The sequence below is a fragment of the Pan troglodytes genome, chromosome 9 (genome assembly GCF_028858775.2).
Source record: "Pan troglodytes isolate AG18354 chromosome 9, NHGRI_mPanTro3-v2.0_pri, whole genome shotgun sequence".
NCBI classification, from domain to species: domain Eukaryota; kingdom Metazoa; phylum Chordata; class Mammalia; order Primates; family Hominidae; genus Pan; species Pan troglodytes.
Genome location: NC_072407.2, coordinates 71,957,406 through 71,980,641, shown reverse-complemented (window position 1 = coordinate 71,980,641; position 23,236 = coordinate 71,957,406).

Below are 23,236 nucleotides of genomic sequence, written 5' to 3'. Positions count from 1 at the left end.
CATGCAGAGCCCTGCCAGTGACTCAACCATGCATTTCCAGACCCACCACCCGCCAGTGACTGGAGCAGGTCACGCTCTGCCTCATAACCCTATGCTGTTCCCACTGTGCACAATGTTCTTCCCTGCGTTCTTCCCCTGGCACACTCCTCTGCATCCTTCACGGCCCCTTTGTGTTGATCCCTCTGCTTCTCAGGCAGTATAGCAAAGAGTGAAGGGTGCAAACTCTGGAGCCAGACTGCATTCTAGGACTCCTGCAACTAAGTCCCATCCATAGAGGGGCGCAAACCACAGAAACACACGCACACTCAGCGCTGGAAGCTGAGGGCCCAGGATTCGGGTGGAGGCAGGGTCAGTGTCCAGCAGCTCTGTGGGCTTCTGCAGGCTCCTTGGCCTGCCGCAGTAGAACCCTAGTCTCCCTGCCATGTTCGCCTGTGTACATGCCTGCAGTTCCCCCTTCTAGAAGAAGAACCCCAGACAGATCGGATCAGGGGCCACCCTGCTCCCTCATCTTCACTAATCACATCCGCAACGCTCCTGTGTCCCAACAGGGTCACGTTCTGAGTCCTGGCGTTAGGACTTCAGCATATGAACATGGGGCTCGGGTGGGTGAAATTCAGCCTGTAACACCTGCCCAGCCTAAATTCCCACAGAGCACCCCCAGGACCTCCGTCCTCCTCAGCACTTGCTAGTGTGGGGCAAGGGGAGCTGGGTCCCAGCTGGAGGAACCCTAGCTCCTGTGGGTTTCCTTCCCACTTGCCCGGTATTGAAGGCCAGTGGGCTTCAAAGGCCCGCCCAGAACACCCAGCTCCACCCCTGACCCACCTCATGGCCTCCCCCAGGCCATTCCCAGCAGCCCCACTCCCCTGGGCCTTCCTGGTGTCCCCAGTTCCCAGAACCAACCCAAGGACGCTGTTCCGGGAATGGGCTTCCTGGGACACTCACTGCCCTGCTCCTTCTCACCTCTTCCAACCCCTGCCTGCTGCAGCCTGGAAGCTCTGAGGGGCCAGCCCTGCTGGAGCTGTGCCCTGGGTTCCCCCCGCTGGCCTGAGATCCCCACTCCTTAGCCACGTAGAGAAAGTGGGGAGGGGTATGGTGACAGCGGGAGATGCCTGAGTCCCTGGAAGGGGCAGCTGCGGAGCCACCCATCATGAGTCACTTTCCCATCTTCTCCTAAAGGCACACACCCCACGCCGACCCCGCAGACAGCAGGGCCCCACTTTCCGCACCCCATGATCCAGAAGGCGTGGCTTAAGCCGAGTCCTGCCCTGGGCGGGTGTAGAGATGCCAACACCCACTTCACACCACCCCTGCCTGCTCCCCAGTCCCGGGGCACACCCCGAACTTTCCAGCCTCCAGGCCTTGTCTGTGCTGGGCCCCTCACTACCCAGAAACGCACTGTCTCTTCCTCCCATAGCTGAAATCCAGCCACCAGGGAGCCCCAGGGTCCTCGTGCCGCCAGCCCTGAACCTTGATTTTCATTTTTCTTGTCTCCCAGTTGGACTGTGAAGCCAGTGAGAGCACAGGGGCCTGGCTGTCCTGCCCCAGCCTTCCTCGGGGTGTCCTGGCTCTGTCCCGTGAGCTGCGTGACACAGGCCCACCCACAAGTGGCATGACAGGCCCAGAGCCACAGGCTGGACAGCTCCACTCCCCAGGACTCACGCCATGGATGTCACGAAGCTTCACTTATCTCCACAGAATAAAATCCAGCCCGAGGTCTGGTTCCTCCTGGGGTTCAAGGGACATCCAATCTCTCCCTAGCAGGGGATCAAAGGCCTTGGGTAGGGTTTTTTAACCTGTGGTGCTCTCGGCAGGATGCCCAGAGCCTCCCCTCTTGGTCCTGCTGCCTCTCGGTGACTCCCAGTGGCCCCCTCCCGAGAGGCCACAGCCCTTTACCCTCCTCCTTCTCTTGGGACACCCCCTTTCCCAGGCTGAGCCCAGCCTCTCTGGGTCACCCCAGCTTTATTTCTTGTAGGGCAAGCAGATCATTTTATTTTTGACCGAAGGGCTCCTGAAAAGCCAGGATGCCATGAGCAGCCAGGACTTGGCCCTCCCCACCTTCCTAGGGGTGGCAGGGGGTTGGTGTCTCACTGATTACCCGACCTGACTCTAACCTCATGTATTGGAGTGAACAGTGAGTAGGAACTTCAGAGGCAGCTCCGAGTCCTCAGAACACCCTCAGGGAGGCTGTCCTGCCACACTGCACCTTGGGAAGTCTGGAGCCCTGAGCGGCCCGGCCTGCCTGTGTCATGCTGCTGATGGGCAGAGCCAGGGAGCAGCCCCAAACCCCAGCCCAGGCCCTCACTGAGGAGCACCGGGCTCCCAGGGACTCATCTGAGGGCTGTCCCCAAGCAGAAGGCAGCTTGGGCACTGATAGCCTCTGACAGCCTCCCCCACCCTCCTGCACCTGTGGCTGCTGCAGGCCGCGGTGGGCCCCGCTCCTGGGGCAGCAGGAGGACCCCACCTGGTACCCGCCACATTTCCCTATTGATGCCACAGGGCTTCGGATTCATGTACCCCCGCCCCATGGCTGCAGGTTGGGGCTTCGGAGCTCAGTGGTTGCAGGCCCTGTGTGGCCACATCTACACTGAGGCTGCAGCGCTGGGGCAGGGGCAGGTGCACAGACGTTTGTGGGAGGTGGGATCGGGCAATGCCACCCCGTCCATGCAGCTGGTGCATCCCCTGCAGCCCCAGCAGCTGAGGAAAATGTCGAGAAAGGACCTGGACCTCCTGGGGGACTGGCACACGCCAGCTGGAACCACTGAAGAAGCCCCATGGAAGCCGGCTGGGGAGAGGAGGTGGACCTAAGGGAGGACTCACCCCAGGAGGGAGGACTCAGCCTGAAAAGGGAGGACTCACCCAGAAGCGGGAGGGCTTACCCCAGGAGGGAAACTCACCTCAGGAGGGGAACTCACCCTAAGGAGGGGGACTCACCCAGAGGAGGGGGAACTCATCTAGAGGAGGGGGCACTCACCCAGGAGGGGAACTCACCCTGAGGAGGCAGGACTCACCTCAGGAGGGGAACTCACCCAGAGAAGGGAGGACTCACCTCAGGAGGGGAACTCACCCTGAGGAGGGGGAACTCACCCAGAGGTGAGAGGACTCACCCCAGGAGGGGAAATCAGGGTTGAGGAAGGAGGAGTCACCCTAGGAGGGGGAACTCACCCTGAGGAGGACTCACCCTGAGAAGGATGGACTTACCTCAGGAGGGAGGACGCATCCCAGGAGGGGGACTCACCCAGAGGAGGCAGGACTCACTCTAGGAGGGGAACTCACCCTGAGAAGGGAGCATTCACCCAAGGAGGGGGAACTCACCCTGAGGAGGACTCACCCTGAGGAGGGGGAACTCACTCAGAGGCAGGAGGACTAACCCCAGGAGGGAAACTCACCCTGAGGAGAGAGGACTCACCCTGAGAAGGGAGGACTTACCTCAGGAAGGAGGACTCACCCCAGGAGGGGAACTCACCCCAAGGAGGAAGGACTCACCCTGAGGAGGGAGGACTCACTCCAGGCAAGAGCTGGATGGCTGGTGACAGGCCCTGGAGCCAGCAGGGAGGGGCAGCTTTCCTGGGAGCTTGGTGACAAAACAGAGGACTATTCCCAAGAGCCCTGGAGGAGTGTGTACCTGTCTGTGTGTATGCATGTGTGGTGGAGTGTGTGCATGTGGGTGTCTGTGAACTGGTGTGGAAGTGTTCCCATTGCACTCATGTTCATGTGAGGACACATTGCACTTATGTGCATGTGAGCAGTAGTGTGTGCCTGTGTGCGTGTATACACGAGTGTGCGGGCACGTGTGTTACTTTGTGCCTGTATGAGCTGCAGGGAAAGGTGCCTGTGAGTGAAGTGAAGGAGCCCTGGGGCCGAACATAGCACTGGGACTTGGTCACCCCAAGGTGGTGGCACCTCTGGGTCCCTCTCTGAGGGGAGGAAGCATGGGAACCGGGGGGTGGGAGCCGGCCCAGGAGGCCAAGATAGAGTGGCAGGGGAGGAGGGACGCCAAGATGGCCAGCCAGGGAAGAGGGGCGTGAAAGGAGGTGGGCACAGACTCGAGGCCACTGCTCGCTCCAGGGGCTCACCGGAGTTCGCGGTGGGGCCACTCAGATGTCCTTGGCCTGACCCAGGCTGAGAGGTCCGTCCCTCAGGGCCAGGGTTTCATGACGCCGAGTTAATCCCAGGAGCCCACTCTTCCTTAGGTTTGTAAGAACAAGGAAGTGGGGCCTGGGAGGGCCAGGCAGGCTTTCTCGGCACCCCGTTCCCCATGAACCCGGAGCTCTGTCCTTTGGGGAGCAGCCCCCGCGGGGCTCCCAGGAAGGCTCGGCCGGGAGAGGCGATGCTGCCCCCTGGCGGCGGGCCGGGCCCTGTCCCGCTTAGTGGAGTGACTGCCGCGTCTCTCACATTTTCTGTTGCGCAACTTTGCAGCAAGACCCCGGCGTGCTGAAATAGACGGTGCATTATATGCGAAGCCTTCCGGGCGCGAGCTGCCTGATCCCCCGGCCTCGCCTGAGGAGGCTTCTCCATGTGCTGGGGACATTGCTACATTTCATCCCCCACTCCCTCTAAGGCAGGGGCCGTCCGGACGTTTAGAGTGAGGACCCCGTTTCTCAGACTGGTCCTGGTCGCTCTGCCCGTGGATGCCAGAATCCAGATGTGAACCCCAGTCTCTCCGCCTGACCCTACAGCCCAACTCTTCACATTGTATCGAGGGCGAGTGAGGCTTCCAGGGGGAAAGGCCGTGTCAAACGCCCAGCACCGCAGGGTCACCCTGCCCCTAAGGCACAGTCCCTGGTGATCCAAGGCCTTGGGGCATCCGGAGCCCGGGCAGACGTCCTCACGGGGTGGGGGTGGGGCGTGCTGAGGGCACCCAGGAAAGGGCCTGGCGTCTGGGACGTCTGGGCTGAGTCTTGGCTCTCCGCTGGGTGGCTGTGTTCCTCTGGCCAAGCGCCGTGGCCTTGCTGAGGCTCTGGGCTGGAGAGCTAAATGCCACAGCCTACCTGGCACCAAGGCTGGCTAGATGCTCCCGCGAGGGTCAGGCTCCTGCTGCAGCCAGTACTCCCTGCTACAACAAATCCCAGGGGCACCCACTGTGTACCAGGTCGGTGGTCAACCAAATAATGGAACCCCCCACCAATAATGGAATCCCCCACATCTTAGTGCCCAGGACCTATGAACATGTTCCCTTCTGTGGCCAAAGACATTCTACCGATGTCACGGAGCAAGGATTCTGAGGTGGAGATGATCCCAGACGGTCGTGGGTAACCTCCAGCTTCCTGTAAGAGGGAGGCAGGAGGGAGTCACAGAAAAGATGTGACAAGAAGAAGCGGGGGGGGGGGAGAAGAAAGAGAGGGATAGAGGAGAGAGGGAGAGAGAGAAAAGAGAAGGGGGAGAGAGAGGGATAGAGGAGAGAGGGAGAGAGAGGGATAGAGGAGAGAGGGAGAGAGAGGGATAGAGGAGAGAGGGAGAGAGAGAAGAGAGGGGGGAGAGAGAGAGGGAGAGAGAGAGGAGAGAGGGAGAGAGAGAGAGGGAGAGACAGAAAGAGGAGCGAGGGAGAAAGAGAAAACGGAGAGAGGGAGATAGAGAAGAGAGGCAGAGAAGAGAGAGAGGGAGAGAGAGAGGAGAGAGAGGGAGAGAGTGAGAGAAGGAGAGAGGGAGAGGAGAGAGGGAGAGAGAGAAGAGAGGAAGAGACGGGGAGAGAGAGAGGGAAACGGAGAGAGAGAGGAGAGAGGGAGAGAGAGGGAGAAGAGAGTGGGAGAGAGAAGAGAAGAGAGAAGGGGAGGGGGCCAGAGAGGGAGAGAGAGAGGAGAGAGGGAGAGAGAGGGAGAGGAGAGAGGGAGAGAGAGGGAAAGAGAGAGGAGAGAGGGAGAGAGAGGAGGGAGAAGAGAGTGGGAGAGAGAAGAGAAGAGAGAGAAAGAGAGGAGGGGAGAGGGGGAGAGAGAGAGAAGTGGGGGAGAAGAGAGTAGGGAAGAGAAGAGAGGGAGAGAGAGAGGGAGGGGAGAGGGAGAGAGAGAGAAGAGAGGGAGAGAGAGAGGGAGAGGAGAAAGAGGAGAGGGAGAGGAGAGAGAGAGGAGAGAGGGAGAGGAGAGAGAGAGAAGAGAGGGAGAGAGAAAAAGAGAGAGGGAGAGAGAGAAGAGAGAGGGAGAGAGGCAGGGAGGAGCAGGGCAGGGCCAGGGCATGGCTCAGGAGAGAGAGGGAGAGGGGAGAGAGAGAGGAGAGAAGGAGAGAGAGAGAGAGGGAGGGGAGAGAGGGAGAGAGAGAAGAGAGGGAGAGAGGGAGAGGGAGAGAGAGGAAAATCTTCCCAGGAGGGGCAGTGCTGCTGACTTTGAAGATGGAGGAAGGGGCCACAAGCCAAGGAGCACAAGCTGCCTCTGGAAGCCGGAAAAGACAAGGCTTGGGTTCTCCTAGACTCTCCAGGAGAAATGTAGCCCTGCAGACACCTTGATTCTAGACTAGTGGCATTCCTTTTTTTCTTCTTTTTTTTCTTTTTCTTTTTTTGAGACAGAGTCTTGCTCTGTCACCAGGGCTGGGGTGCTGTGGTGCAATCTCAGCTCACTGCAATCTCTGCCTACCAGGTTCAAGTGATTCTCCTGCCTCAGCCTCCTGAGCAGCTGGGATTACAGGTGCCTGCCACCATGCCCAGCCAATTTTTTGTATTTTTAGTAGAGACGGGTTTCACCATGTTGGCCAGGCTGATCTTGAACTCTTGACCTCGTGATCCACCTGCCTTGGCCTCCCAAAGTGGTGGGATTACAGGCGTGAGCCACTGCACCCGGCTGAGATGAGGTTTTGCCATGTTTGCCAGGCTGGTCTCGAGCTCCTGACCTCAAGTGACCTGCCTGCCTCGGCCTCCCAAAGTGCAAGGATTACAGGTGTGAGCCACCATGCCCGGCTGATGAGCGGCATTTCTGACTTCCAGAACTGTCAGGAGAATCCGCTTGTGCCGTTTCCAGCCTGTAAGTTTGCAGGCATTGATTGCAGCAGCCGTTGGAAACAAACACATATCCCGTTCTAGGAAGGGATTCTGTGCCTTCTCAGTGAAAGAGGTCCCTTGGGACTGTTTCCTGTACTCCCAATGCCCGGAAGGTGGACTCCAGCCTCACTCTGCCCAGACCCCAAAGCTGGGGGAAAGAGGGGAGGGAGCCAGCTGGAGGCCTCTGGATGCCTTTCGGGGGGAAGTTGAAGGAGCCAGCGTTCTTCCAGGGGAAGCGAGGCAGCTGTGCCTGCTCCTGGCTGCCTGAGGACAAGGCGGAGGCTGGGGCTGGGGTCTTAGGGAGAGCGCTCCCCCATTCCGAGCCATGCCCCGGCCCTGCCCTGCTCCTCCCTGCTGGAGCCTGCCAAGAGTGACCCAGCCGGAAATCATAGAACATTCTTTTGGGATACGTTTTCTCCTATTTTTAAACTGTTGCTTTATTTTCTCATAATTTGTTGAATGTTTAACTTCAACATCAGAGGTGAAAAGGGGCCAGGAGCGAGGACACTGACCCGTCTGTCCTGCCCTCCCCACCCCCACCTCACTGGAAGCCTGGCTCAGAACACTCTTAGTCCCACTGTATAGGGGGTGGAGGGGTGCAGGGAGACACTGAGGCTTGGGGCGGAAGTGACTTGGCCCCCATCACTCCGCTGCTGAAGCGGCAGGGGCTGGATCCTGGATCCAAGCCCAGGTCCCCGAAGCCACGTCCGGCTTTTCCCGGTGACACTGTGCTGCCCCCTAGAGGCGGTTGCTTTTCCAGAAAGTGCTAAGTGGACCTGAGCTGCAGGGCTCCCAGGGCAACCATGCCCTGCAGCCCCTGTGGTCAGCCCTAGGGCTCCAGCAGACCCCACGGGTCAATTGGGAATAAGTTTGCACCATGTGGAACACAGCCAGTCACAATGCGGGGCAACAGGGAAGAGCCAGCATCCCGTCCGTGGGGCAGGGTGAAAGCCCAGGAGACTGGGAACGAGGCTGTGATTCACTTCAACCAGGGGCCTTAAAAATATAGCAATGAGTGTCTAGTGCCTTGTTTGTTCAATGAATGTACTGAGTCCTACTATGTCCAAAGGATGACTCAGACAACTTCTGGGGAGCATCCTGGGGTCCATGCATCAGACCAACCTCTTACACCACCTCCACCTTCCTTCAACTTCTTTCCTCTTTGCTTTGGCTGCTAGGAAGCTCCCACCCAGTTTGTGTAAGTGAGGTCCAAAGCCTCTCCCCTTGGGCCCTGGAGGATGCCCTGTTCTGCTTTGGGCTTCTCTTTTGGGCTTCCTAGTACACTGCCTGTGCCTCCCAGCAGGGAGCAAGGAGCAGGGCAAGGGGAAGGCATGGTTGAGAAGCAGTCTCGGGGGCAGGGGGGTCCCGGGTGGGGTCCCAAGATGGAGGGCCCCCCCCCACAGGCCACTTCTTGGCACCCGTGATTACCCACCTGGGCCTCCCGGTACCTCCAGGAGCCTGCTCCAGAGTCTGTCAAGGACACACAGATAAGATCTTGCCAGATAAGGATCCATTGACCCCGGGCATGGAAGGAGACAGCAGGGCCTCGAGCTTAACCACATCCTCCTGGCATCAGACCCACCTGGGAACAAAAATACCAGGTGCGGGTGGGTGTGGAGCCTCCGGAGACACTTCCCAGCCTGGCACAGCCCAGCCAGGACACCTCTCAAAGGTGAGGAGGAACAGGAAATTCCAAACCCGTCCCCACCCCGGAGTCAGCCTTTGAGTCCTTGCACCTTCAGCCGCAGCCTGACCTTCTGGGCCCTCAGTTTCTCCCCCTGTAAAGCAGAACCACAGCAAGCCCCCCACACAGGGGTGGAGAGGCTTAGGCGGGAGGGCCGTGGAGGTGCCACGGAAACTGGAGGTGCTGCGTTGTCGGTGAAGGCCCTGGCCTCTTCTCCCAGGACTCTGCTAGAGAGAGCCAGCCCTCCTTAAGATGCCCAGCCCCCTCCCTGGCTGCAGCCTTCTGGGGCCTAGACAGGTAGAGGGAAGACAAGGCGCTGGCTCCAGCAGCTCCCAGTGCTGCCCAAGGGCTCCTGAGCTCGGCTGAGGGGCTCCACCTATTTTAGCCTGAGACCCTGTGTTCCCAGTGAGAGCCTTGGGGCTGCAGGGCTGGGCCCAGCCTGGACGCTGCTCCCTGCTTCTGGCCAGGGAGAGCCTGATGGTCACAGAGAGGTGGGTCTCAGAGTTTCTACAGGGTGGACCCCCGGAGTGTGGGTGCCTTATCATCTCCTGTCCCCACAACCCCCTCCCCGGCAACATCATGCTCCAAAGGGCTTATTTCCCATCGGTGGATCTGGCTTCAGATCCAAGGAGGAGCCTGGGGGAGCCCAGGCCTGGGTCCCAGCCACACCTGCCCCATCATGTTGGCCCATGTTCCCACTTAGGTGGGAGATCATAAAAACTAGGGTCCCTGGGGGTCAGCCCCAAAGAGTCCCATTTGGCAGGGGTGGGGTGGGGCAGGACTGTGGGGCCGTAAGGAGGAGGGACTCAGGGAGGCTCCTGCCTTCTCTGCCTAGCCCAGTACCTGGGCACTCAGGGGCGGTGAGCCGTCACCATCTGCCCAGTGAACCGATGATGCTACTGGCTGTCCCACGGCCCCTGGGGAGTTCCTGCCCCAGAGATGGGGCTCTTGGGGGTCCTCGAGTCCCAAGGAATCCTGTGAGGTCCCCTGGTGAGTGAGTGGGCCTCGGGGTGCCTGTGTGGGAGTCTCGGGCAGCAGTTGGCCCACAATTCAGGCACTGCAACAGGGCCCGGGATCTGGGTTCCAGCCTGGTTCCTGGCAAGTGCCCCCCAGGTGCCGAACCTCTGGGACATAACAGAGATGTAAATAGACAACTAACAAGATAGCTGAGATTGTTTCCTTATCCAGACATTGGGGATAGGAAAGCCTGAGGTTTACCTCCTGGCAGGAAGCAAGAGGTTGGGGTGGAGTCCCAGGGACCTGCTGGGTTTCTTAGAGGGGTCCCTTTCTAGCCCCGAGATGCAGGATCTGGGATCTCACCCCGAAAGGTGTGACTTGGAGCTTCTGTGGGGGCAGGAGCAGGGCCCAGCTGGCAGCAAGATGGCCGGTGGCCCACCCGCTCCCTGCAGTCCCTTGAGCCCACCAGCCGAAGGGGCCACCCAGCAGGGCCCTGGAAGTTGTTATCACTAAGGGAAGGGAGCAGTCACCTCCTCCCAGGGCCCAAATTCAAAGTTTGTGAACCCAGGAGCTGCATCCGAATCAGGTCCTACCACGTGGTGCCTGGGAGTGTGCGCCCCATTGCATGGGCAGCAGATGGCAGTGTGCACCCCGTCTTCTCACTCCTCACAAGCCCTGCCCGGAGGCCAGAGTCCTCCCGGGGGCCACCGGGTTGGTGAGAGCCACAGCGGGTCCCCTAATGCTGCAGCAGCCTCCTCTGGGATTGCCCCGGCCTCGGTTTCCATCATGGGAGGCAGGGAGCTGCTCTCCAGCACAGCACCCTCCTCGGCACAGCACCGCCCTGCTCTAGAGTCCACACCGGCTCCCCCGTGTGCCTTGGTGCCATCCGAGTCCCTCAACGCATAACTCCATTTAGAGACCACATCCGGTTCTCCCTCTGCTGCGTGACCCACTCGTGCACCAGCCTGGGCCCACGGCAGGGCTGTGGCTCGGCCTCTTTCACCTGCCCTGGGCTCACAGCTCTGGACAAACAGGAGATGCTTGATGGAGACAGCCAGGGTGGACTTTAGGGTCTTGGGTCTGTGGCCCTGGAATGCCAGCTGGTTTTGGCTCTGGGCCAGGCCTGGGGTCAAGTCGGGTGGACACCAGGGCAAGTGATCCACGCCCCACCTGGGCCCTTGTTCCAGCCAGGGGATGGCTTGGTATGTGCTGCCTCTGCCGCATGTCCACGGAGCGGCTCTCATTCATCGGACATGTACTGAGCGCCAACTGTGTGCCAGGCATCCCTGAGGGTGACCAAGTGCAGGTTCCGTCCTCAGGAGACACTGCCCTACATGGCGTCCTAGCCAGGCCAGCTGGGCCAAGGCCAGGGGACTCAGGGCCAGTGCTGGGGCTGGGACGACGTGGCTCCACATAGTAGGGGATGAGGGGGAAGGGCCAGAGTGGGCACCTAACAGAGGCCACTGTTAGGTGGGCAGCAGATGGCAGTGTGCACACTGTGGCCCCAGCAGGGCCACAGCAGGGAGAGCAGATGTGAAGGTCGCTCCCCCGGCTGGGGTCCGCTGGTCTAACTGCCCACTGGGAGGTCCCGCCTGTGTGTCCTCTGGAACCTGAGTTCTGTGTCTTCCCAAAGCGGAACCAGCACCCTCCCTCCAAACCCACTTCGCCTTCTGGGCCACCTTCACCCAAGGCCCCCATTCCTTATGGAATATCCTGTTTGTTGTCATCGCCACACGTTTTACTTAATTATCTTGTTAGTTGTCTGTTTACATCTCTATCGCATCCCAGCAGAAGACACTGCCGGCCCCCGCTTCACTGGAGCCAGAAAACTGTGCCTCTCTGCCTGGACTCCCCCTGCAGGAAAGCCAGGTGGGGCATGGGACTCTTGTCCTGGGTCCATCCCCCTCAGCCCCTGGCCTGGCCCAGAGCCAAAACCAGCTGGCATTTCAGGGCCACATCCCCCAACACCCCCACCCTGGGCACTCAACCCCCTGAATCTAAATGCTTGCTTCCCACCATCCCCGCGCCCAGCCCCAGGTCCGGGTGCCAGCACCTCCGCTGGAGCTCACGCTGGCCTCCCCATTGGCCTCCCTGGGGCCGATGCATCCTCCCACTGTGGTCAAAGTGAGTCCTGCGAGGTGCGGTGCCTGCAGCTCCCGAGTGAAACCCATCCTTCCTGCTTGGGCCCAGCACTCTGCTCTGCCCTGCTCTCTGGGGCCGCTGCAGCCCCCGCCACCTCCTGTCCCCCACTAGGGAGGAGAGAATCAGGGATCTCCAGGCTGCCAGCTCTGCTTCAGTCAGGTGTGACCTTCTCTCCCGTCGGCCTCCTCAGTGCTGTCCAGCCGGTGGCGATGTCCCGTCCTTCTGGACCTGCTCCCTCTGGCTCCCCTCCCAGGCACCATCTGCGGAAGGGGCTGTTTTCAGATTTGGGGAAAACCCCTCATGGCCCCGTGTGCCCTCGCTGCAGACACCCAGTACTGCCGAGCTCAGACCCAGGCGGACCTGCCCAGAGCCTGCCGGCCGGCTCACGCAGCACACGCTGCTTCTGACCTCTCAGGGGAAGGGAAGGAGTGGCCCCTGGTGGCTTCTGCTGGCCAGGGGGAAGGATAGACCTGGGAGGGAGGTTCAGGATCCCAAGTGAATGTGCATGGCACATCAGCATTCCTGGCCGAGTGGTCTTGAGGTGTCCTGGGGAGGGGACTCATAAGGCCCTGTCCTCATCATGTCTGCTGCCCAAACGTCATTTTTAGGAGGTGCCTCCCACCCAAATCTTCCGTCCGGGAGAAGGAATGAGTGGCCTCCCCAAGCTCATGTCCCTTGACACCACGCAAGCCAGGGCTGGCAGAAGGATTGCAGGTGAGGGACTGTCCCTTTCTCTGCCGAGGTTGGGGGAGCTGCTCTCCTGACTGCCTCAGTGACAATGATTCTACTTCCCTTACCAGGAGGGGTCAGAGAGGTAAAGGACCCTGTCAGGAGGGAGACAGTGGCAGAGAGGTAAAGGACTCGGTCGGGAGAAAGTGGCCTCTCCTGGGACTGGTCAAGACTCCCAGGGGTGGGGAAGGACCCAACCCTATGGAAGGTGTCTTTGCTGGAGTCCTGCTAGGATGGGCCTGTGGTTAGACACTGACCCCCACCCTCCGTCCCACCACAAGCTCCACTGGGCCAGGGCTTCTCAGTGACCGTCAGCACCCACACTGAGGATGTCTGGTGGGCCCGTGTCTGGTGGACACCCAGCCCTCACTGTGTCACCGTAAGAGTCCTGAGCTTCAGCCTCCTTGTCAGTAAATGAGGGCACAGCACCCGCTCCACAGAGCTGGAGGGGAAGACGTGGGCCCGTGGGACTTCCTGGCAACATTGAGGGGCCTGTCCCGGGCCTCAGGAGCACTTGGGGATCCCCAGGACCCCTCAGCTGGGACTGCTGCTGAGGTCTCACCCCCACCTACTTATGATAGTCACAGCCCACCTTAAAATAGAAATTAAAGCCAGAGAGGGTGTCCCCTGGAGAGGGGTCGAGGTCCCCAGGGCCATGCGCCCTCTGCTGGCCATCATGTCATTGTGGAGACTTTCAGGCCCTTTGGGTGGGGGCCTGTTGCAGGGACCCCAGGGTGTGGGAAGTGGGCAAGAGGAGGGCGGCAGCCCCTAACAGAAGGGCCATGGCCCCTGGGGACCGAGCAGAAGCTCTTAGTTCAGGGCAGGCTGGGCCACCATGCCTGGCCACACTGTGTGAGTGGGAGGGCGAGAGGCTCCTGTGGGAGGGACTGTGGGGAGCCAGGGCCTCATCCTGGGGCCAGGGGATGTGGGCGGGCACTGACTCTCCCGAAACCTCGCTGGATCTCCCTACAGGCTTCCAGACAGCCCTGGTTGGCTCCAGGAGGAGCCCAGATGTGGGGATCGACTCCAGCTCCCAGGGCCCTGGCTGCTCCGGGAAGTGTTTCCTCAGTGTTCACAGCCATGGCTGGCCAGGCCCTCCTGCCAGTCCTGGGTCCCGGCCCTGTCTGGCTGGAGGGAGAGCAGAACAGGCCACCTGCTGTGCACATCTGTGCGCCCCGTGTCCCTTCCAGGAAGCTGTGCACGCTGGCTCAGAGAAGGGGCCCATGGTGGGTGGGCGCCTGCTGCTGGCTGAGCCGGCTGAGCACACGTGTGATGGGAGGGTCTGGAGGAGGTCCAGCCAGTCACCCCACAGCCCGCCTTTGGATGGGAGGCTGGGGTCACCCAGCAGCCGCCTCTCTGTTCCCAGACAAAACCTCTTTTAATATTCACCAAGCTCCTCTCCCCCATCTAGGTGCACTGCTGGACAACTGCACCCGGTCCCACTCTGTCACCGACCAGCAGCGTGACGTGGGCAGTGTCTTCATCTCTCGTGCCTCAGTTTCCTCCTCTGTTAGATGGGGGTAGTGCTGCTACCTCCCTCCCTCCTGGAAGGGCGCTGACAAGGGAGCTGAGGTTCAGGAATCTCTCATGGTGACCCAGAGAGGAGCTGGCGTCCAACAGCACTCGTGTCCACTTTTTGTGACAATTACCTGTGCCACTGCAGGTCAGGGGCTTGGCCCCGTGCACAGTAAGTGCTTACAGTTAGCACCATTATTCAGGGTGGACTATGAGTGCTCTGGAGCACTAATTTTGGGCCAGCCCCCAGCGGGGGCGCAGCCATGATTCCTTCTTTGCAACTTCCCCACCGTCTCCGGGGCTAGCCCTATTTTTCAGATGAATAAGTGGCCACCTGGGGAGATGAAGAGACCTGCCCAGGGCTGAGGGATTCCAAAGTCCAGGTCACCCTCGCCTCACCCTGGCACCAGCCTTGGCCACATCAGAGCTGACCAGCATGGTGGCGCTTGCAAGGTGCTGGTTTTCTATAGACCTCGGTTTCCTGCACCTGTAAAACATATTCACCTCACCCAGAGCTGGGTTAAGACTTCACAGACTCAAATTGCTGGGTGCACACCCCCCGTGTGAGTTTCCCGTGATGTGTAACGAATGACCACGTGCTTGGTGGCTTAGAACAGAAATCCATTCCCTTGTAGCCTGGGAGCCAGAAGTCTGAGATCACGGTGTCGGCAGGGCCACGCTCCATCCAAGGGTTCTAGGGGAGGGACATTCCTGTCTCTTCCAGCTCCTGGGGCTACAGACGTTTCTTGGCCGTGGCTGAGATGCTCCAGCCTCTGCCTTCTCCTGTGCCCTGTCTCTGTGTCTCTTCTCCTGTTCGCCTATAAGGACACACGTCATTGCATTTAGGGCCACCCTAATCCAGACGAATCTCAGCTCGGGATCCTCACCTTCATTACATCTGCAAGCTCCTGATTCCAAACAAAGCCAGCTTCTGAGGTTCCAGGGGTTAAGAGGTGGATGTATCTTTTGGGGGATGTAGTTGAACCCACTATACCTCCCATACAAAATTCATGATAAAAATATTGTTACATGATAATGTCAGTTCCGGCTACATTGGTGTTTGTGTGTTTTATGAATTTTTTAAAAAACAACATTTTTTAATACTTCTCATGTTTTGGTGTCCCCCTCTGGGCTTACTGAGCGGCCCTGCAGATCACAGAGTGGGGATGAAGGTGAAACGAGAAAAGGTCCGTATGAGACACACCCCAGTGCCCCACATACGGTATGTGCTCAGCAGTGTTTTAAAGGAAAACTACCTCCCAGGAGCTCCTTGTCAGGGACAGGAGCCCTGAGAGGCATGAATGCTGGGCCCAACCTAAAGTTGAAGCTCTGTGGCCGCTCCCTGCCTCAGTTTCCCCACCCTGAAAGTGGGGTAAGAGTACCTTCTTGGTAGAAAGGATTCTGAGTCTAGGACATGTGAAATGCATAGAAAGGTGCCTGGTCCCCCATGCAGGCTTGATGCTGTGTCCCCTCTGGGTTGCAGCCCCAGCATGGACGTCCATCCGCCAACCTGCTCTGGCCTCCATGGAGGCCCAGTGTGCAGCCGCTGGGCCCCACCTCCTTCTTTGCTGCCTCTAGTCTCTGAGCTCCAACTGTGGCCCGAGTGGCTGCAAGGGCCTCCTGCCTGCTTCCTCTGCTTCTGGCCCGCCCCTTCAGTCTACTCTACCCAGCGGTGAATTCATCTCTCAAGCAAGATGCTAGGCACGGCGTGGTGGCTCACACCTGTAATCCCAGCAGTTTGAGAGGCCGAGGTGGGTGAATCATCTGAGCTCAGGAGTTTGAAACCAACCTGGGCAACATGGCAAAAACCCCTCTTTACAAAAAGTACAAAAAAATTAGCTGGGCATGGTGATGTGCACCTGTGGTCTCAGCCACTCAGGAGGCTGAGGTGGGAGGATGGCTTAGCCTGGGAGGTGGAGGTTGCAGTGGGCCGGGATTGCTCCACTGCACTCCAACTTGGGTGACAGAATGTTGTCACCTGTGTGAAAAAAAAAAGCAAGATGCTGAGCCCATAAACACATCCTGTTTTTCTTGGGCTCAGAATCCCCCAGGTTCTATCCCACTGGCTTCACAGCCAAAAGACACACCATGACCAGTTACCTGCCCCTTCCACCTCCTCTCTGGACCTGGTACTGATCCCTCACCTTCTGTCCCTCTGGCCTCCTTGCCATTCTCTGCACACACCAGCTCCTGTCCCAGGGCCTTAGCTCATGCCGTGATTGTGTCTGGACCCCAGAATCTCCACATCTCACTCTCCCATCTCTTTTGGGTCTTGACTCAGTTGTCGCCTGCCTTGGAGAGGCCTTTCCTAGCCACACGATTGAAAATTGAGTTTCCACCTCCACCCCAGACGTGCCTGTCTCCATTCCCTACTGAACCTTCCTGCTTTGTGTCATCACCATACATTTTACTTATGTGTTAGGTTGGTGCGAAAATAATTGCAGTTTCTGCCATTAAAAGTAATGGCTGTTAAAAGTTTTTGCCATTAAAATGAATGGCAAAACAGTTTTGTCATTAAAAGTAATATCTTGTTTGTTGTCTGTTTAGATCTCTATTGTGTCCCCAGCACACATGCCTGGCACATAGTAGATGCTCAGCAAATATTTGTTGAATGAATGAATCTAATGGTTGCAGCCTATTTCAAGGACTCTCCCCGCTTGGAAGATGAGAAAGCTGTGACTCAGAGAGGTGCAGTGACCTGCCTGTGGTCACAGGGCAGTAAGTGACAGGACAGGACAGGAGCCAGGCTCTTGGCCTTCAGCTCTGCTCCTTCTGGGAGGTCCTGAGGCCACAAATCCAGAAACTGACCCAGGCTCCCATTATAATCTGATTCTCAAAAGCAGACAGAGCAAACAGACCCCTGGGGGCCCTAGGGAGGAGGTGGAGGTCTTGGCAGCTCACAGGGGCCTGGAGTTAGAAACCGCTCTCCAGACCCCAGGGCTTAACCAGGCACCTGCCGGTTGCCTCACCCTACAAACATCCTGGGGGGAGGGGGAGGGGGAGGGACCAGGCTCCTAAGACCTTCTGTGAACTGTGACACATGGGTTGGCCCATGCTGGCTGGCCATGGGACCCTCGACGCTGCCCCCTCCCCTCCTGTGGTTCCCCATGGCCATCCTGCCAGGCGAGGTGGCTGCAAACTTTCTGCTCATGTTACAGGTGAGGAAACTGAGGCTCAGAGGACAGTGGAGGCACAGTGTGAGGATCTGATTCCAGCCTCCTGGCTTCCAGTGCAGGACTTGGCCCACCCTCTCAGGCAGGACCTTAGAGACTGGGCTGGTGAGATCAAGGTGTGTCCGGTGTGGGGCAGATCAAATGGGCCAACAAAAGAAGGTGTGGGGGCCACCTGGGGTGTCCCTCCTGAAGGCTCCTCTTCTGATCACTTCTGGCAAAAGCCCCTTGAGACCACCACAGCCTCCACTCAGGCACCCACCCATGCAAGATACCCACAGCAGCTGCAGAGCCAGGGCTGGCATGGGACCAGCGCTTTAGGAGGAAGGAACCCTGTGCCCCCACGGCCAGGCACCTTCAGAGATCGCTCAGTGCTTCCCTAGAAGGAGCAAACTGCACTCATAAAAGCATAAACCAGTGACTGGCAATGAGAAGCTGTGGGAGATAAGGCAGCCCTGCAGGCCCAGATAAGCCCGCCGTAGCAGCCAGCCCCATTTCTACACGCGCGCTCCAGAACCAGGCCTGGGGTGGAGCAGAGGCCAGCTGGGCTTGCAAAAGATAAGAGGACAGAGCCGAGGGCTTTCTGTGCCCACCACTCCCCTAGGGAACAGGGTTGTGGGACGCACAGCAGAAGGTGGTGGGATGGGGGCTGGATGGGGGAGGAGGACCCTTGAACACTGGTGACATTTGCAGTGCTTTCTCCAGGTGGAGGACTCAGCCCAGTGGGCTTTGTATGTATTTTTATTTGTTTTTTCTTGGTAGCCAGTGAAGAAATCACCTCAAACAGACTATGTGCATCTGGCTCACAGCTGAGTGAGTGGCTGGTCTCTGTTGTTCTGTGAGTCTGGTCTCTGCTGGCCTCACTCTGGGGCAGGCAACCTCTCCCCGTCACCCGGTAGGAAGCCTCTGGCTGCTCTAGGCCGGCATCTCCCACCTTTGAGTCCTGCAGAAGGAGAGCAAGTTGCCCCCACGTTTCTGCAAAAGCTCAGGGAGAGAGAGTTCCACACCTCAGGGTCAGGAATGCAGCCTGACCCAGGCCTGCCCAGAGGACACTGTGGGGATGGGGGAGGCCACACCATCCACTGGGACCTGGGGACTGTGGAAATGGGGAGGCCACACCATCCACCGGGATCTGGGGACACTGTGGAAATGGGGAGGCCACATCATCCACCAGGAACTGGGGACACTGTGGGGATGGGGGAGGCCACACTGTCCACTGGGACCTGGGGACACTGTGGAAATGGGGAGGCCACACCATCCACCGGGACCTGGGGACACTGTGGAAATGGGGAGGCCACACCGTCCACCGGGACCTGGGGACACTGTGGAAATGGGGAGGCCACACTATCCACTGGGACCTGGGGACACTGGAAATGGGGAGGCCACACCATCCACCAGGAACTGGGGACACTGTGGGGATGGGGGAGGCCACACTGTCCACTGGGACCTGGGGACACTGTGGGAATTGGGGAGATCACACCGTCCACTGGCACCTGGGGACACTGTGTGGATGGGGGGGCCCATACTGCCCACCAGCACCTGGGGAGGGACAGTGGTCTCCATGAAAAATTGGGACGAGGTTGTGGGCAGCACCCTTGGATGCTGAGAGCAGACTCCAGCCAAAGCTACAAAGGTGAGAGATCCCCATGGAAGCCAGAGGCTGTGGGAGCAGCTTGGTGTGGGGAGCAGGGCTGATGTTGCTGCTCCACTGGGACCCCAAGCCCTGGGTTCTAGAGGGTTCTAGAGGGTGCTGGGTCAGTTCTTGCCGGGCAGCATGGGGCAAGGGTCGTGGCTCTGCCTGGTGTGGGTTATCACCCACCATGTCCCGTGTGTGCTTTGTGGTTTGACCATACATCCTGGGAGGAAGCTTCTCAAATCAATATGCCTAGGAAGATTGCCGGCTCCCAGCCCTAGAGATTCAGATGAGTGGGATGACGTGCGGTCCTGAGCTCACAGCCCCTGTGAGACTCTTTGCCTGGCTCTTGTCTTTATATTTTTTTTTCAAGGGTAGGGGGACAAGGTGAGAGGGAGTGAGGTGATTGGGGAGGTGAAGTCCCCCAAAGGACAAGCCTGGCAATGACCACCAGTGGCGAGTCCTAGGTCCTTCTTGTGTCCTGTGAGGTGGTCACTGTCCCCATTTTGCAGAGGAGGAAATTGAGGCTAGAGACTTGCCCCAGGCCCCTCATTAATACAGGGTGGAGCTGGGCTGCTCCCCAAGCTCCTCGGAATTCAGAGATCTGCTTCAGCATTAACTCTTTGTTATTTTGTTGTTGTTGTTGTTGTTTTGTTGTTGTTGTTGTTTTCTGAGACAGTGTCTCGCTCTGTCTCCCAGGCTGGAGTGCAGTGGTGCATCTCCACTCACTGCAAGCTCCGCCTCCTGGGTTCACGCCATTCTCCTGCCTCAGCCTCCCGTGTAACTGGGACTACAGGCACCCACCACCATGCCCAGCTAATTTTTTTTGTATTTTTTAAGTAGAGACGGGGTTTCACGGTGTTAGCCAGGATGGTCTCGATCTCCTGACCTCCTGATCCGCCCGCCTCAGCCTCCCAAAGTGCTGGGATTACAGGCGTGAGCCTCTGCGCCTGGCCGAGCATTAACTCTTGCACATTCTACTTCCTTGTCCATCAGAGGAAAAGAGAAAAAGAAGCCCCTTCCGGGGGCTGCCCACGGGTCACCTGGGCCTGACCTCCTGGGCTTCCCTGGAGGAGACCTGAGGATATAGCATGTCTGGAGGCTGGGCTTTCTGGAGCAGCCGGACTGAGCCTGGAGCTGGCATGTGGCCTCCACATGTCCACATTCAAATTGTCATGGCAAACCGCCCTGGCAGTGAGCAGGGCCTCGCGGGGCCTCTGGGCTGCCAGTTCTGTTCCTAGGGTGAAGCCAGAGACCATGAAGGCCACCCCATCCAGCCTCCCGTGCCCAGCCCTGGGGCTGGCGGCATTCCTCAGAGATGTGCTTAGTTGTCCTTAAGTAAAAGCAAACCATTCCTGTGTGGTTAGACGGAAGAAAATCACATGCTTCGGGAAGTGTGAAATTCTCCCTTCCTCGCACCTGAACCCCCGGACCACATTTCCAGAGACAAGGTCCTCCCTCCCTTCCTTTTTTCCTTCCTTCTTTCTGACGGACTCGCTCTGTTGCCCAGGCTGGAGTGCAGTGACATGATCTCAGCTCACTGCAACCTCTGCCTCCCAGGTTCAAGTGATTCTCGTGCCTCAGACTCCCGAGTAGCAGGGACGACAGGTGCACACCAGCATACACAGGTAATTTTTGGTATTTTTAGTAGAGACGGAGTTTCACTATGTTGGCCAGGCTGGTCTTCAACTCCTGGCCTCAAGTGATCTGCCCGCCTCAGCCTCTCAAGTTGTTAGGATTACAGGCGTGAGCCACCACACTTGGCCTGCTTTGTTCTTTTCTGAAGTAGTCAAAATTAAAAATATACTATGAAAGACACCCCCCCCAACACACACCCTTTTCTGGCAGTGGAGGTAGTCCAGGCATCTGTGACAGCTCCCAAGTCTGGGTTTCCTGGGGACGTGACCAGCCGGTGACCTATTGACCACTGTCAAAATAGGGACACAAGCCATGGGGAAGTAGTTTCCCTGCACACCACTTCCTCAAGGGTCCGTGTTCAGCGCTCTCACGGGTCCTCAAACACGCTCCAGGCACAGCCATCCCGGGGAGCACACAGCCAGGCCTGGCGCGCCCAGCTGTGCCCTCTCTCTGTCTTGCCTGACTTATCGAGAGATCTCTGGCTCTGCTCAGATAGATTTTGCTTGTTCTTTTTCATGGTTTCGTGAAAGTCTGTTCCATCAGTTGTCATAATTTGTCACATTTGTTGCTATTGTTTTTCTATCAACAACGTGGCAGCAGCACCCTTGAGCCTCTGCCTCTGCGCAGAGGTGGGAAGGTATTAGTGGGGTTAACTCCAAGACCATGAAGGCCAGCTCAGAGGGTGTGCTCATTTAAACACTGGTAGACACAGCCTCGTTGCCCTCTGAAAAGCTTGTCCCAGAGGACTGTCCGGAGCAGCGATGGGGTGGGGGTGGGAGGAGTGTGACCTCAGGGTACACCAGGCCCATTGCCTCAAGAACAAGCTGAAAACAACACACACGATGTGATGCCGTCTTATAAATGAAAAGAAAAGGCCGGGCGCGGTGGCTCATGCCTGGAATCCCAGCACTTTAGGAGGCTGAGCCGGGCGACCACCTGAGGTCAGGCATTCAAGACCAGCTTGGCCCTCATGGCAAAGCATGGCCGTCTCTACTAAAATACAAAAAATTAGCCAGGTGTGGTGGCACATGCCTGTAATCCCAGCTACTTGGGAGGCTGAGGCAGGAGAATCGCTTGAACCCAGGAGACGGAGGTTGCAGTGAGCTGAGGTCATGCCACTGCACTCCAGCCTGGATGTTATGGCAAGACCTGGTCTCAAATAAAAAAAAAAAAAAAAAGAAAGAAAGAAAGCAAGAAGGAAAAAGAGAAAGAAAGAAACAAACAAAGAAAGAGAAAGAAAGAAGGGAAGAAAGAAAGAAAAGAGAAGAAAGAAAGAAAGAAAGAAAGAAAGAAAGAAAGAAAGAAAGAAAGAAAGAAAGAACCTGACCCCCAAACAAGTCAGGTGCCAATAGCTATGTTTAAAGGAATGAAGCGCATTGCCTGGAATACACAGAGGGGATTTCCCTGGGAAGGGGGAGTGGATGAGAGTTGGGGGAAGGCGGAAGGAGCTTTAGCGTGATTAGTAATACCATTTTCTCTTCTTTTTTTTTTTTCAGGGCAACATATTCTTATCTATTCATTCTATGGTTTCAAGATAATAAATACATATTTTAAAAGACTAAGGAAGTAAGTAAGCTATTAAAATATTAGCTTAAAAATGATTAATTCTGGGTGAGGAATATAGATGATTCCTACTTTTTGCCCCTCCCTCCCTCCCTCCCTTCCTTTTTTCCTTCCTTCTTTCTGACAGACTCTTGCTCTGTTGCCCAGGCTGGAGTGCAGTGACACGATCTCAGCTCACTGCAAACTCTGCCTCCCAGGTTCAAGTGATTCTCGTGCCTCAGACTCCTGAGGAGCTGGGACGACAGGTGCACACCACCATACCCAGCTAACTTTTGGTATTTTTAGTACAGATGGAGTTTCACTGTGTTGGCCAGGCTGGTCTCGAACTCCTGGCCTCAAGTGATCTGCCTGCCTCAGCCTCTCAAATTGTTGGGATTACAGGCATGAGCCACCACAACTGGTCTGCTTTGTTCTTTTCTGAAGTAGTCAAAATTAAAAATATATTGTGAAAGACACCCCCTCCAACACACACCCTTTTCTGGCAGTGGAGGTAATCCAGGCATCTGTGACAACTCCCAAGTCTGGGTTTCCTGGGGACGTGACCGGCAGGTGACCTATTGACCACTGTCAAAATAGGGACACCAGCCGTGGGGAAGTAGTTTCCTTGTAGTTTGGCCAAGAAATTTCTTGTTCCTATGACTCAGCAGCAGCTAGCAGGCACTCCAGTGGTGGCCGGGGCCATACACTGCGGGTCACTGACCCCGGCTGGCCAGTTGGGTACTCATTCTGCTTCCGCAGCCCTGGGGAGCTGGCCTGTAGTCTAATCCCAGCCCTCGGTGGTCACTCCAGCATTTGTGTTTGCCGTCTGGGTGCAGGACGGTAGGGGTGTGCTGGTGGCCGCGACTCAGGCAGGATAGCAAAGGTTGGTTGGGGTTAGACCAGGGCAAGGGGGCCTTTCAAACCTTCCCCTTCCTGGGGCTGGTCACACAGGTAATTAAAAAATTTCTACTAGCCACAATAAAAAAGTAAAAGGAAACAGGTGAACTTAATTTTAACCCTATATTTTGTTTAACCCAATAAACCCAATATATTAACATTTCAACATGAAATCGATATTTAAGTAGTATTTGTGAGATATTGTCCATGTTTATTATTTTCTTTCTTTCCTTTTCTATTTGTCTCTCTTTCTTTCTTCTTTCTTCCTTCTTTTCTTTTCTTCTTTCTTTCTCTCCCTCCCTCCCTTTCTCTTTCTTTCTTCCTTTCTCTTTCTTTCTTTCTTTTTCTTTCTTTCTCTCTCTCCCTCC